The sequence below is a fragment of the Lagenorhynchus albirostris genome, chromosome 6 (assembly GCF_949774975.1).
Source record: "Lagenorhynchus albirostris chromosome 6, mLagAlb1.1, whole genome shotgun sequence".
In the NCBI taxonomy this organism is placed as follows: domain Eukaryota; kingdom Metazoa; phylum Chordata; class Mammalia; order Artiodactyla; family Delphinidae; genus Lagenorhynchus; species Lagenorhynchus albirostris.
In genome coordinates, this window is record NC_083100.1 from 68,717,416 (window position 1) to 68,731,728 (window position 14,313).

The following is a 14,313-nucleotide window of genomic DNA, read 5'->3' on the forward strand; positions in this document are numbered from 1 at the left end:
ATCAAGGGGATTAAGGTATTCTCTTCCAACAGACAAGTTCATAAGGCAATAATAAGAAACAGTAAGATAAAGTTCAACTATAATAATAGAAGAGTTGTTATGAGATTATAGAATATTAATTGCACAAGGATGAGTTGTTCAGATACTAATGGCTCTGAGTCCCAAAGAGGTACAGATCCCTTCAAATAGAAAAAGGAAGAGAACTTACTATAAGGTAACATTCCAAGGGAGAAGTATTCTGTCATTAAACACTTAGAGGCAGGATCCTAAGACAGTCATATTAAATAATTTATTCATTTGGATGGATGGCTAGGTTTAGGTAGTTGAACACATGCTGAATAGTTTGGGCTTTATTTTATAAACAGTGGGAACTCACAGACCCTCCTTTTACAGAGGGAAGTTATTTGTTCTCAAAATAGTATTAGAGAAAATTGACTTGCTGGTTTATATAGAATGGATGGTAGGGGAGAGAAATCAGGGGGCTGAAAATCAGTTGGGGAATTATCACAAGAGAGTAAACCTAAGGGTCTGAATTTGGCTCATGGCAGTGGACTAGAAAGAAAAGTCCGATGTAGCAGTTATTCTAATGAGTGAACTGAGAAGATGTTGCAACCACTTCTTATTAACTTTAGTACTTCTATCATTTAACTGTAATCAGAAATCTCAAATGAATTGATTTGGTGAAACATTAGCTCAGTTGAAATGTGTGACAATTTGCCACTTAAAAGTTCACACAAGTCAAATCTGAAAAGCTTTCTTATCTGGATATAATTATTCAAACACCATTTGGAAGCAGCATTTCACTTAGATGCTGCCTACCAAAATGTAGCCAGTCCTCTCAGTTTGGTCTTTTCACCCATGGAACTCATCCAAGTCAACAATGTTCCTTGGCCTCTGATGTCCTTACCAAATCCTAGCTGACAGGGAGACAACCCACTGTCTGTACTGAAGATAGAAAATAGCATTAAATTAGAAGGCAATACGGATTCATGATCATTTAAAAGGATTTTGAAAACACAGAGGTTATGAATTTAAAAGCTCCACTTAGCTTGTACAGTGCTTTAGGCGATGGTGTCCAGTTTTGTAGGTGGCAAAAGCAATAACAATAATGAGAAAAAAAAAAACTTTAAAAGTGCTTAAAATATGATAAAAACGATTTAACATCTGGATTTTTCAAATAATTGAATATTTTCCAGGTAAATTCTGTTCATAGGGAGTAGTTGAATAATTGAAATATTTTATTACCTAAAATACATGAACTTTAGAAGAGTACATCCCCTAAATATACTAAATATCTCCCAAAGATCTATTGTTAGATGATGTAGGTAAAATCTTTACTTTTGTTCTATTTGCCTTACCTTCCTTGAAACGCCCCAGGTACATAAGGTGTAACTCTCTTATTTGTCAGTGACACTCTGTAATTTGTTCTATGTAGAATATTCTGGGATTATACAGGCATCTCCAGCAGATTAATATATTAATATATATTGGACTTCCAATAGCCAAGAGGGTTTTAAATTATTCAAATGAAAGGTAAAATCTAAGTCCCTTGTATTGCAATCACTAATATGATTATATCAGTTCTAGATATGGGTAGTTAATTTAGAGATCAGATAGTCTAGCTTCCTAATATGACATTTGAGGAAACTAATGAAATAAGTTGCACAATCATATGCCCAGAATCAAGAATGGAATCCACAGATTATTCTTTGACTGTAAAAGGTGGCCAAGAGGCTAGATCAGGACTTAAGAGCCCTAAGTAAAATTTTACTAAAAATATAAATACACACACACAAATGCGAGGCAAAATAATAATCCCCTAAAGATGTCCATATCCTAATCTCTAGAACTTGGAACCTGTGAATATATTACCTTACTTGGCAAAAGGGATTTGCAGCTGTGATTAAGGATAAGGACCTTGAGATGGGGATGTCATGGATAATAATCATGGATTATTCAGGTGGATGCAATCTAGTCATGTGAATCCTTAAAAGTGGAGAATGTTTCCTGGCTACAGTCAGTCAGAGAGAAAAAGGATCAGAGAGTTGCTGGCTTTTAAGATGAAGGGAGAGAGCCGTGAACCAATGAAAAGACAAGCTGGGAAAAGCAAGGAATTGGAGTGTTCCCTAGAGGTTCCAGAAGGAAGTACAGCTCTGTTGAAACCTTGATTTTAGCTCAGTGAGACCCAAGTCAAACTTCTGACCTATAGAACTGCAAGACAATAAATTTGTGTTGCTTTAATCTGTCACATCAGCAATAGATAACTAATACTATAGATATATAAACTTTTTTTTTTTTTTGCGGTACGCGGGCCTCTCACTGTTGTGGCCTCTCCCGTTGCAGAGCACAGGCTCCGGACGCGCAGGCTCAGCGGCCATGGCTCACGGGCCCAGCCGCTCCGCGGCATGTGGGATCTTCCCAGACCGGGGCACGAACCCGTGTCCCCTGCATTGGCAGGCGGACTCTCAACCACTGCGCCACCAGGGAAGCCCCCTAAACTTTTAATGATGTATAATATATAAGAAAAAGTACACAAGTTATAAGTATACTGGTCAGTGATTTATCACAAACTGATCACATGTGTAACCACCAACCAGATCAAGAAACAAGTATTACAAGTACTGCAGAAGCTCCCTTCATGCGCCATTCCAGGCACTACCCTGTTCCCCATGGTAACCACTATTCTTACTTCTGACAGTATAGATAAGTTCTGAACTTGAAATGTTTGAACTTGAAACGTATGGAGTCATATACTATATATTATTTTTGTATCTATCTCTTTTAATCAACATTATGTTCTTAGATTCATGTAAATTCGTTTGTTCCTTCTCATTGCTTCATAAAATTCCATTGTATAAATGTACTGCAATTTACTTAACCATTCATACTTTGGGCATTTGGGTAATTTTTAGTTTGAGACTATTACAGAGTGCTGTCTTAAGCATTCTTGTACATGTCTTTGATGAACACATAACCATATTTCTATGTCTATACCTAGGAATGTAATTGCTGAGTCATGGGGTGTGTGTACATTAATGTTGCTATAAGTTTTTTAAAGTTTTATACCTAGTTGCATTTCTACCAGCAATATAAGAAGTCCCAGTGCAATACGTCTTCTCCAACATTTAGTATTTTTAGTCTTTTTAATTTTATCCATTCCTGTGTGTGCTGATATTACATTGCTATTTTAATTTGTATTTCCTCATTTTCAAGATTTAGTTTACTGTGTTTTTAAGGTGAATAGGTGTTAAATTTTACCGAATTACTTTTCTGCTTCTATTGAGATGACCATTTAATTTTTCTCTTCTGTTTTCATTAATGTAGTGGATTATACTGATGGATTTCCAAATGTAAAAATACCCTTAATTTGCTGGACTAAACTCTGCTTAGTTATGAAGTATTACTTTTTTTTTTTAATTTTAAATATAACTGAGTTCCACTTTCTAGTAGTTTTTTAGGATATTTGAGCTAGATTGATGAGAGATATTGGCCAATAAGTTTTTCTCTTTTCATTTATTTGTAGGGTTTGATTTTAAGGTTATGCAAGCTCCACATGAAGAAGTAGAAGTGTTCCCTTGTTTATCTGTTCTCTGGTAGATTTTGTGTAATATTGGTATTTGGAAGGATTCATAGGTTAATTTACTATGACCTAGAAGTTCCTTTGTGAGAAGATTTAAAAAATTGGATTAATTTCTGTAAGAGGTTTAGACTATTCAGATTTTAAATTTCTTCCTAAGTCTGTTTGATAAGTTGGATTTTCCATATCATTCAAATTGTCAAATTTATTCGCTTAAAGATTTTTCATAAATTTTTTCATACTTAATCATTATAGTTTTAATATTTGGATTATTTATACTGATGCCTCCCCTTATACTCCTGATATAGGTAATTTGTGTTTTCTCTCTTTGTTTTAATCAGGCTTGCTGGGGGCTTTTCAGTTTTACTGAAAGTTAAAAAAACAACCTTTTGCTGATTCTCTCCATTGTGTGCTTATTTTATATTTCATTGATTTTTTCCATATTATTTGTTTCCTTCATTCTTGAGGATTGATTTGCTATAAATTTTTGTAGTTTCTTAAGATGGATTCTTAGTTGATTTTTAGTATTTCTTTTTTTCTAATATATGCACATATGATTCTACGTTTTCTTTTAAGCACTGCTTTAGCTCTACCTAGCAATATTTGGTATGTCATATCTTCATTATTATTTAGTTCATAACATTTTAATTTCCATTGTAATTTCTTCTGTGACCTATGGATTAACTGGAATTTCCAAGCATATGGAATTAATATAGTTTTTTCTTATCATTCACTTTTAGCTAAATTTGACTGCAGTGAGATAATATACTCTAAATGATTTCAGTCCTTTGATATTTGTAAGAATTTTTTAGTAGCTTAACACATGATAAATTTGGTGAATGTTTATTTACAGTTCAAAAGATGTAAATGATATAATTGTTGGGTGCAGTGTTCTGTATATATGAATTTGGTCATGTTTTGTTATTTGTGTTGTTTAGATCTTCTGTGCTCTGACTGATTTTTCTATCAGTTATAGAAACACGTCTGTTAATTCCTCCTCTATAATTGTGGAATTGTCTGTTGTCTGTTTAGATTTCTTATTTTCTGCTTGATATATATTAAATCTGTGTTATTTATAATGTACGTATTTGGGATTGTGATAGTTTCCTGGTTGATTGATTTCTTCATGATTTTAAAATATCTCTCTGTTATGAGTAGTGTTTCTTGCCTTAAAGCTTACATTCTCTTTTAGTATAAATATACCAGTGTTCTTTTTATTTGTATAATTCATCAATTCCTATCTTTTTATTTTTACCATGTCTGTGTGCTTCTATTCAAAACATTTTTCTTCTTAGCAGAATAGAGTTATTCTTTATTTCAATCTAATAAGCATAGTATTTTAATTAAAATATCAAATCCTTTTACCTTTAATGTAATTATTGATATAGTTCGATTTAAATCTACAATTTTACTGTTGTCTCTGTTACGTCTCCTTTATTCTTTCGTTTCTCATTTTAAGTTTTTTGGATTTGCACAATATTTTTATGATTATGTTTTTCTCTCAATTAGCTTGTAAGTTATACATTTTTAAATTACTCTTTTAGTGCTTACTATTAAAGATTTATCCTTGACTTATTACCATTTAATACAAGTTATTAATAATTTCACTTCCCTATAATGCTAGCATCTTAGAACATTTTACTTTCAAGAATTCACCTCCCATGTTTGGATCATTGTTGTATTGCACTTTAAGTTTGTATTTATGTTACAAAGTTTATGACATTATAATTATTCTTTTATACAACCAATGTATATTTATATACATATTTACCATTTCCAGTGCTCTTAATTCCTTTATGTGTTCCATTTATTTGTCTGGAATTATTTCACTTAAGAAGTCCTTTTATATGTCTTCTAATGCCTTTTGATGATGTACTCTTAGTTTCTGTTTGCTGAGAACACCTTAATTTCCTGTTTGTTTTTGAAGAATATTTGTACTAGGTATAGGATTCTAAACTAACAATTATTTTAACACTTCAAAAATATTAACTAATTACTTTCCAGCTTCCTTTGTTTCTAATGAGAAGTCATCTGTTAGTCTTATTTTTGTTCTTTTGGAAATAATGTCTTTTTTATTGATTGCTACTTGTGAGACTTTCTCCTGGTGTTTAGTGATCTGCAACTTGACTGTAAAGTTCATAGTAATATATTTTTAAATCTTGCTTGTGGTTTGCTGAGTTTTTATCTGTGTTGATGATGTTCAGCTGTTTTTTTTAAAATTCTTAGCTAACATTTCTTTGAAAGTATCTCTCTTTTTTTCCATTTACATGTATGTTAGGCTTTTTACAGAGTCCCTTATGTCTGTTATGCTCTTTTTTGGTTATTCTGTACTTCAGATTGGATATTTCCTATTGACCTGTCTTCTACTTTGTCTAAATTTCTGTGAAAACTATTAATTGTTTTCTTAATTTTAAGATATTGTGTTTTCGTTTCCACAATATTCATCTTATCCTTATAGTATATTGAACTCCATATGTTACCAATTTTCCATATTGCCTATAATTTCTTGAGTATTTTAGTCACAGTCATTGACTTCTGATCTCAGTATCAGGATCACCTGAAAGTCTGATTCTGTCTGTTTTTCCTCTTGGTTACTGATCATATGACATTTTTCATGCTTAAAGATTTTTTATATAATTATGAACACTGTACATTAAAAAAGCTGTAAAAGTTCATATTATAGATGCCATTTTATCACCAGCAGGGTTCTAAGAAATGAAATAGATGATCACTTTAATCCAATCAGAAATGGGGCCAGGTCAAAACTGCACTTGATTGTCAAGATTCAATCTATTTCTACTTTGTCTTTATTCTTAGGGTACACCCACCAAGACCTTTTAATTGAGAACCTAGGGAGCATTTTTCTTCTCACCTCTGGAAGGCTGTTGGAATTTTTGCTCTGCTTTTCAGAGATTTTCAGCTTAGTCTTGTCCTGTGCAGCTTTTGAATAGCAATTATGAGGAAATCTGGCTCTGTGTTTGATTGACAAAACTCTTGCTTGTTTCTTGGTTTCCCAAGAACTCTCTGCCAGGGACCAACCCTGGATTCTGTATCTCTAGCTGTATTCTCTCTCTCTCTTTTTTCTTTTTTGGCCATACCATGCAGCATGCAGGATCTTAGATCCCTGACCAGGGATGGAACCTGTACCCTTTGCAGCAGAAGCATGGAGTCTTAACCACTGGACCAGTAGGGAAGTCCTCTCTAGCTGTATTCAGAATAAGCAAATATTCCCAGAAAGAAAAGCTAATGGAAGAAGGTAGTGTCAGTTCACCACTATCTCCAGTACCTCTAAAAATAGTTTCATAGACCTTTCCTCCAGCAGAGAGACTGCAGTATTCAGTAAAATTTCAGTATTCAGTAAAAAAATTCAATAAAATTTCCAACTTGGTTCTTTAAATACTTACTCTGCCCATCTATAAATTGAGTTATGCTCTAAGAAACTGGCCATGTGTTTGAGGCAATTTAAGTCTCCAGCCCTGGATGACTGCTAAAAACTCTGTTGGTTTATTTGTCCCTTCTCATTGGTTTTCTATCTGAAGGAAGTCCAGATTCTCAAGCTCTAGATCACACTCAAAATTATCACATGCTTCCAGGAAAAGACAGCTGAAAATTCTGAGCTCATCTCTGAACATTTTCCTAAATATTTTCTCTGAATGTTTAGTCCCTGTAATCGTCCTTGCATTCACAGCTCTCTAATGCCTTTAAAATAAGATTTTTATAATTTACCTGGTTTTCTTGGGTGTTCACATTAAGAATGTTAGCCTTCTGAAAATTACTTAATCTTTTTTTCTAACATCTTTATTGCAGTATAATTGCTTTACAATGGTGTGTTAATGTCTGCTTTATATCAAGGTGAATCAGCTATACATATACATGTATCCCCATATCTCCTCCCTCTTGCGTCTCCCTCCCACCCTCCCTATCCCACCCCTCTAGGTGGTCACAAAGCACCAAGCGGATCTCCCTGTGTGATAACTACTTAATCTTAATTGGAAGTGAAAGACTCCATAGATAGTTCTTCAATTTGATTTGAATACTAATAAGGAGAGCAATTATTCTCTAGTTTTTCAAATATTTGATGAGTCTCTGTTGTCTAAAATACACAGCCTGATACATTGTAGAGTAAGTTTGTGACCACAATGCTAAAAGAAACTATAATTTTTTATCGCCTGTGCTGCCCAGTTCTTATCATTTGGGGGGGGGTTCAATTCAAGCCAAACTCCTCTGGGACACCTTGTCTTTCTGGCAAGAGATGTCTAACTTTTGATAAATTCCTTGACACTACTGTTCTCTGCCATTCTACTCAAAAATAAATATTTTCAAAGAGCTCATGTGTTCCAAAATAAAAGAACACATCTATTGCCTGAAGTAGTTTAGATATGAGTAGAGGACCAGGGAAGAATGGAGTTTGACTCTTGCCAGTTTCATCTCACCCTTATAATTGAAAAGTTGTTTTAAAAGACTCTAATAGCAGGCTTCCCTGGTGGCACTGTGGTTGAGAGTCCGCCTGCCGATGCAGGGGACACGGGTTCGTGCCCCGGTCCGGGAAGATCCCACATGCCGTGGAGCGGCTGGGCCTGCGAGCCATGGCCACTGAGCCTGCGCGTCCAGAGCCTGTGCTCCGCAACGGGAGAGGCCACAGCAGTCAGAGGTCCGTGTACCGTTAAAAAAAAAAAAAAAAAAAGACTCTAATAGCTATAGAGTACATGGAAGATAAGCTAATAATTTTTGAAAGAAGCAGTTCTTAGAATACCTTGGAAAATGTATCTTATAGGTCTCCCCAGTGCTATCCTGTTTCTGCAAACTGAAGACACAATAAAAAAAAAAGTGTACACAGAAGTCAGTTGTCCCTAATAGCAACATCAGATTCATCCCACTGAATCTGTTAAGTTGTTCACTTGAATATTCTGCTTCTGGCTATACTTAAAATCTGGCAAGCTTCAGAGTTCGATGAAAAAGCCCACTATCCTATTAATTAATTTTATCTTCCCAGTTTAGGTAACAAGGCCCCAAAGGCAATCAGCTAGTGCCCTGAAGCACACAATACAGTTACTAATGTTAATAAAACGATGGCTCTTATTTTGAAAAATAGCTTATAGCAGTATTGATAATATTCTAGCAGCAGAATTTGAAAATCCAGCCGTAATACCTTAATATTAAATTCTGTATATTCAGTAGTATACATTATCAATATACCACCACATGATTTATTCGTACCAGTCTCAGTGTCCTCCAGCATTGATCTCAAGGCTGTTTTTTAGCTCTGTAATGAAAACTCTAGAGCTTAAAATCCTGATCAAATGTCATCACTACACCAAGTCAGAAATATGGCCCATAGGAGTTAAGGTAGTATAAATTCTTTTTGGCCTGCATTATAAAATCTTGCCCAGAGCTAATACTGAGAAAAGGGGGAAAACAACTCAGTGAGTCAGAAGACTTACTGTCATCCTCCTCTCATCAGTGTAGACTGGGTTTATCGTTCTGAACCATGTGCTCCAAAAAAAGAAAAAAAAAATGCTGTTGAGAGGGTGTTCAACCAGGATGTAACTTTGGAAATGTGCTTATGATGGAAAGTAAAAACAAAAAACAAACAAACTTAACTAAAGAACTAAAAAAATCCACTGTTTAAAATGAGGTTAAAGTGTCCATCAACAGATGAATGGATAAAGAAGATGTGGCACATATATACAATGGAATATTACTCAGCCATAAAACGAAATGAAATTGAGTTATTTGTAGTGAGGTGGATGGACCTAGAGTCTGTCATACAGCGTGAAGTAAGTCAGAAAGAGAAAAACAAATACCATATGCTAACACACATACATGTAATCTAAAAAAAACCCCAAAACTGGTTCTGAAGAACCTAGGGGCAGGACAGGAATAAAGACGCAGACCGTAGAGAATGGACTTCAGGACACGGGGAGGGGGAAGGGGAAGCTGGGACAAAGTGAGAGAGTGGCATGGACATATATGCACTACCAAGTGTAAAATAGATAGCTAGTGGGAAGCAGCCGCATAGCACAGGGAGGTCAGCTCGGTGCTTTGTGACCGCCTGGAGGGGTGGGATAGGGAGGGTGGGAGGGAGATGCAAGAGGGAGGAGATATGGGGATATATGTATATGTATAACTGATTCACTTTGTTATAAAGCAGAAACTAACACACCATTGTAAAGCAATTATACTCCAATAAAGATGTTAATAATAATAATAAATAAATTAAATAATAAAATAAAATGAGGTTAATTTAAAAATGGAAACAATCTGGAAACAATAGAAGTGAAAGCCTCGCTAAATTGCTCCATTATCCATTGTTAAAGCTTAGAAAAGAGTTAACTATGTTTTGGATGGGTAATATTACCACTTCTAACACCATAGGTTCCGAGGCATGAAAATGATTCTTTCATAAACAAAAATGAAAAAAATTCCAAGGAGACCACTGAAGTATTTCTGGTCACTCTTCTTGGAGGACATCTTATAAGCAAAAGACCTCTGTCTATATGGTGGCGTTTGAGATGGTGGTGGGTTGCCACATTTTGCTTTTGAAAGATAGCAAAATACGTAGTTTCTATACTGCTTTATTCAAACAGAAATTTCCATCATATGTATTTAAGAACTGTGGTTGCCAATAAAGTCAGTCCTCTTGTTTATATTTTTACACTCCTGTATTAACAGTATACACACATTTATATAAGCATCAAAAGTACTATACATGAAAACAAGTAAGGTTCCACACTCTAACAAACAAAATGATGGAAGTTGACCCAGGAAAAATCAGACTGTAGCTATAATAAATATTCACAAAACTGACAGGATACCTTCTAGCAGTGAAACATGTACTCTGCGTTTAATTAATTTGTAAGATATAACGATATTTTTGTGAAGGTTAGGAAACACAGTTTGGTAATATTAACTATCATTTCCTTGGTTAATGTTGTTTGAAATCATAATCCAGGTAACTGTATAAATCAGGATTAAGCCAGAGAAGCAGAATCAGTAGGAAATATAAATTAAGAGATTTGTTGCAGGGAACTGGCTTATACCATTTGGGGGGCTGGGTAAGCATGTCTAAAACTTGTAGGGCAGGCTGTCAGGAGGGTCAGGCTGGAACTCTCAGGCACAGGATAAAGCTGTTGTCCACACAATTTCTTCTTATGAAAGCCTCAGCTCTGCTTTTAACCTCTTTCAGCTGATTGAATCAGGCCTGCCCAAACTATCTAAAATAATCTCCATTTCTAAAGTCAACTGATTATGGATTTTAATCCCATCTACAAAAAACTTCACAGCAACACCTAGAATAGTGTTTGAAAGAATAACTGGAGACTAGCCAAACTGACTCATCAGAAAGACTACCACAGTAATATATAGCAGTTTAAGTATTGGTTGATTTCTCCAAATCTCAAAGAGCATTGAAGATTGCTCATTTGAAATTCAAACCCTGCTCTCTTTAAGAAACAATTAAACATATGTATATATTATATCTCTGATCTTTCCTTCTTATCTGGTTTTCATTTGAAAAGTTAAAGAAAGCTCAAATCTTTCTTACTGTAATTTTTTGTCTCAATTTTTATAAATATAATGTGCAAAGGAGGTATTTCTGGATAAAGAGTTTCCTATAACACAAAGCCATAGAATATGCCTTTTCACTATTTCTCTTTAAAAAAAAAAAATTAGAAGAGATAATTTTGTTGGCATCCTAAATACAATTGTCAATAATGGATAGCATTAACATTTATATATTGATATGTTAACAGAGAATTAGAGAATTCGTTTTCATAATCCTTAATCAGTATTGTAGAAACCTGAGTCCATAGAAAGATATATGAGATTTCAGTTATTGAAGAAGATACACCACGAGGTGTCTACAGCATTTTAGAATGAGTGATGCAACTTCCATTCTTTTCTTTTGGCTTTGTGACTTTGATTGTTTAAAATTATGCAATGCTGCGCTCACTTTGCCAGTACGTGTCTAATACTAAAATTGGAATGATACAGAGAAGATTAGCATGGACCCTGTGTAAGGATGACATAAATTCATGAAACATTCCATATTTTTTAAAATAAATATTTTGTTATATATGAACCTCATGGTAACCACAAACCAAAAAATTATACTGAAACAGAAAAAAAGAGAAAGAAATCCAAACATAACACTAAAGACAATCATCAAATCACATGAGAATACAGCAAAAGAAGAAGAAAGGAACAAAAAGAACTACAAAAACGACCAGAAAACGAATAATTAAAGGACAATCAGTATATTTCTATCAATGATTACTTTAAGTGTAAATAGACTAAATGCTTCAGTTAAAAGACATAGAGTAGCTGAATAGATAAAAAGCAAGACCCATATATATGCTGTCTATAAGAGACTCACTTCAGATCTAAAGACACACAGAGACTAAAAGTGAGGGGATGGAAAATTATATTCCATGCAAATAGAAAGAAAAATAAATCTGAGGTAGCAATACTTATATTTGACAAAATAGACTTTAAAACAAAGACTGTAATAGGAAACAAAGAAGAACATTACATGATAAAGGATTAATCCAATGAGAGGATATAATTGTAAATATATATGCACCCAACATAGGAGCACCTAAATACATGAAGCAACTATTAACAAACGCAACAGGGAAAATTGACAGTAATACAATAATAGTAGGGGACTTTTAACATCCCATTTACATCAATGGACAGATTATCCAGACAGAAAATCAACAAGGAAATACTGGCCTTAAATGACACATTAGGAGATGAACTTAGTAGGTGTATATAGGACATTTCATCTAAAAGCAGCAGAATACACATTCTTTTCAAGTGTGCGTGGGACATTCTCCAGTATGGTTCACATACTAGGCCAGTCTCAATAAATCTAAGAAGATTGAAACTCTATCAAGCATCTTCTTCAACCACAAAGGTATGAAACTAGAAATCAACCACAAGGAAAAAAAAACTGCAAAAAACACAAACACATGGAGGCTAAACAATATGCTAGTAAACAATCAATGGGTCACTTGAAGATATCAAAATATACCTGGAGACAAATCAAAATGGAAACACAGTGATCCAAAACCTATAGGACACAGCAAAAGCAATTCTAAGAGGAATGTTTATGGTGATACAAGCCAACCTCAGGAAACAAGAAAAATCTCAGATAATCTAACCATACACTTAAATAAGGAACTAGAAAAAGAAGAAGAAACAAAATCCAAAGTTAGTAGAAGAAAATAACTAATAAATTCAGAGTGGAAATAAATGAAGTAGAGACTTAAAAAGCTACAGAAAAGCTCAATGAAACTAAGAGCTGGTTTTTGAAAAGATAAAACAAAATTAATAAACGTTTTGCCAGACTCAACAAGAAAAAAGAGAGAGGGCCCCAATAAAATCAGAAATGAAAGAAGAGTTAAAACTGACACCACAGAAATACAAAGGATCGTAAGACATCACTACAAACAGTTGTATACCAATAAAATGGACAATCTAGAAGAAATGGATAAATTCCTAGAAATATACAATCTCCCAAAAGTAAACCAGGAAAAGATAGAAAATATGAAGAGACTGATTTTCAATAATGAAACTGAACCAGTAAAAAACAAAAAAAACTCCCAACAAACATAAATTCAAGACCAGATAGCTTCACAGGTAAATTCTACAATACATTTAAAGAAGAGTTAACACCTATCCTCTAAAACTATTCCAAAAATTTCAGAGGAAGGAACACTTCTGAACTCATTCTGGAGATCAATATCACCCTGATATTAAAACCAAAGAGATCCCAAAATAGAAAACTGCAGGCCAATATCACTGATGAGCATAGATGCAAAAATCCTCAACAAAATATTAGCAAACTGAATTCAATAATACAGTAAAAGGGTCATTCACCATGATCAAGTGGGATTTTTTCCAGGGATGCAAGAATGTTTCAATATCTGCAAATCAATGAAGGTGATACATCACATTAACAAATTGAAGATTAAAAATCATATTAACATCTCAATAGATGCAGAAAAAGCTTTTGACAAAATTCCACATCCATTTATGATACAAACTCTCAACAAAGTGGGCATAGAGGGCACATACCTAAATATAATAAAGGCCAGATATAAACCTACAGCCAACATCATATTCAATGTTGAAAAGTGGAAAGCTTTTTTTTTTTAAATCTGCTTTTTATTCTCTAATCTTTAATTAATGTTTGAACATTACATTCCTAGAATAACTCCACTTGATGTGGGGTATTAGTCTTGCTCTCTACTACCTCAGTGAGTTTTCACCTCACAGGGTCCCCACTTCCCTACTCTCTAGCTAGAAAACGAGGGTTTTATTTCTCCCACTCTGTTGCATACTGTTAATAATTGTCACTGTGTTTGAGACCAAGTGTTGAGAGGATGGAGAGAGGAAAAAAAGTGGTAAAGATTCTCTTCACACTTTGGGGACCACAGTTCCTCTGGACAGAGAGAAAGTTTCACATCCTTTAGAGATTTTGGAGCCTGCTCAAATATTGATTTCATTGCTGTTCCCACTTCCATGGGAATGCCTGGGGCTAGAACAGGGGAGGATGGATGAGAAAATATAGGGGCTTTCCTTAGCTCTTTCTGACCCCTCAGAGCTTCCTTTGTCACTCCTCAAATTAGAGACAGAGGCCTTCCCTTGGCACACGTTCTGTCTACACATAGTGAGCAGTTACAGGGTTCAAATTTCCTTTGAGTCCAGCCTGGGAACCACCAGAAGAAAAT

At 34.4% G+C, this 14,313-nt stretch overlaps 1 pseudogene; it reads left to right on the plus strand.

Annotated features, from left to right (window-relative positions):
• The first annotated feature begins 11,531 nt into the window (after positions 1 to 11,531).
• On the plus strand, positions 11,532 to 11,630 carry LOC132522553 (U6 spliceosomal RNA; annotated as a pseudogene).
• The last annotated feature ends 2,683 nt before the right edge of the window (positions 11,631 to 14,313 follow it).